Consider the following 2,628-nt stretch of genomic DNA (forward strand, 5'->3'; position numbering starts at 1 on the left):
GCGACCTCCAAACCCTTACAAACTTCTTGGGTTCTTCACAAACTTGAAGACTTCCAAACACCTAGCTAATCTAGTAGGTGCACACCTTCCATAAGTAACAACATACAGGTTGTTGTGATGAATCCCTTGTTCTTGTGCTTCAAAAGATAATCTTCTCAACACTCAAACTCTCTCAAGATTTGACTTTTGGATTGGAGAGGTAGGAGTGGGAAGGAAGAAGGGTTAGATCTTAAAGGATTGGCTTGAATGGTTGGAGTAGAAAGCCTTTTAAAATCAGCACACAGAGGTGAAGTTCTCTCTCGGAACATATGATGGGAGTGGAGTATGATGTTAACCGGTGAATAGGTGGGGATTGATAATCCACAAGTATAGGGGATCAATTGTAGCCTTTCTCGATAAGTAAGAGTGTTGAACCCAATAAGAAGATAAAGATATAATTTATATCCTCTTCAAGTTCTATCGACCACCGATACAACTCTACGCGCACTTAACATTCGCTTTACCTTAGAACAAGTATGAAACTATTTTGCGGGAATAAAACTAGAACTACTTTGCAAGAATAAAACTAGAAGTACTTTGCGAAATAATAAAAGTTAGTTATTTAGTAGATAGCTTTTTGTAACACAAAGAAAAGGATTTGTCCCTAGGTGATTGAAAACTAGACCGGTGATTATTATTGCAATTTTTTATGAGGGGGAGGATTGAGCTAACATACTTTCCATACTTGGATCATATGCACTTATGATTAGAACTCTAGCAAGCATCCGCAACTATTAAAGATGGTTAAGGTAAAACCCAACCATAGCATTAAGTAACAAGTCCTCTTTACTCTCATACGCAACAACCCGACCCCTTACTCGAGTATAAGCTTCTGTCACTCTCGCCACCCACTATAAGCGAATTATGAACATATTGCACCACCCTACAACCCACATGCTTGCGCGACACGGGGAGAAACATTGGACATCACCAAAAAACATACAACTCAAACCAATCACGGTCATCAATCAACCCATAGGACAAAATGAATCTACTAAACATCATAGGATAACCATACATCATTGGATAATAATGTATATCATTAAGCACCATGTTTAAGTAGAGATTACATCGGGGAGACGAGGTGTTACACCGCTGCATAGAGGGGGAGATAGTTGATGATGACGGCGGTGAAGTTGTTGGTGTAGATCGTCGTCATGATGATTGCCCCAGCGGCGTTCCGGCGCCACCGGGTGAGAGGGGGAGGGAGCCCCCCTCCTTCTTCTTCCTTGGTCTTTCCCTAGATGGGAGGAGAGTTTCCCCTCCGGTCCATGGCTGCCATGGCTCCTGGAGGGCAGGAGCCCCTCCGAGATTGGATCTCTCTCTATTCTCTTCTGTTTTGCGTTCCTATCTATCCCTACACTGTTTTTTAAATTTCCGGAGATCCGTAATTCCAATTGGGATGAAATTTTGAGGGGATTTTTATCCATAAATTATCTTTCTTGCGCGAAAGAAGTGTTGCAACTACCTTACGAGGGAGTCACAAGGAAGCACAACGTGGCCACCCTCCCCTGGCCGCACACTGGTGCCTTGTGACCACCTCGGGCACCATGTTGCGTTGATTCTTCTTCCCAAAAATTATATATATTCCAAAATAATTCTCCGTAAATTTTTATCATGTTTGGACTTCGTTTGATATGAATATTTTGCGAAACAAAAAACAAGCAACAAACAGGAACTAGCACTGGGCATTGGATCAATATGTTAGTCCCAAAAATAATATAAATAATTTCCAAAAATTTATGGAAGTTGTAGAATATTGACATGAAACAATAAAAAAATTATAGATACGACGGAGAGTATTAGGGATGTAAATAGGAGGGACTAGACAATCTGACAGTTGCCAACTTTATTACACAGCTCGAAAGCTCCGAAGTGATTAGCTTGGAAGTTCCGACGTGAAAAAGATAGCTACTTTCAGATGCTTCAGACGGCCTGACCAACAAGCATTCATAAGCTCCGAGGGGTACATTTGGGTTGTGGCCTTGCTGGAACAGTTCTTTACTAAGAGATTGGTCAAGGGGTTCCCATACACCCACAGGTTTTAGCTAGGAGTGCTTGTCAAGGAACATAACACCGGTATGAAGGAAACTAGGGCGGGAAGAGTGAAAAAAACCAAGCAAAAGGCCGAGCCTTCCACCCTTTACCAAGTATATAGATGCATTAATTAAATAAGAGATATTGCGATATCCCATGATGTCCATGTCCCAACATGGAATAACCTGCAACTACACCTACAACTAGCAACGCTATAAGAGGGGCTGAGCAAAGCGGTAACATAGCCAAACAATGGTTTGTTGGGATGGTGGGAAATGTTAGAGGCTTATCATGGCAAATTGAGAGGCTTGACAAACAAGTGGTAGGTAGCACGACATAGCGATATCATCGAGACAACTAGCAAAGCAAAGATAGTAGTGATATCCAAGGTAATGGTCATCTTGCCTGAAATGCTGCTCGGAAGACGATTGATTCCATGAAGTAGATGAACGAATCCTCACAATCACAATGTAATCAGGACTATCGGGAAGAAGCACAACCGAAAAGAAGCAAACAACATAGTAACACACAAGCATAAACATGGCATGATGC

This window comes from Triticum urartu, chromosome 5A, assembly GCF_056163025.1.
Source record: "Triticum urartu cultivar PI428250 chromosome 5A, HENAU_Tu73, whole genome shotgun sequence".
Lineage (NCBI taxonomy): Eukaryota > Viridiplantae > Streptophyta > Magnoliopsida > Poales > Poaceae > Triticum > Triticum urartu.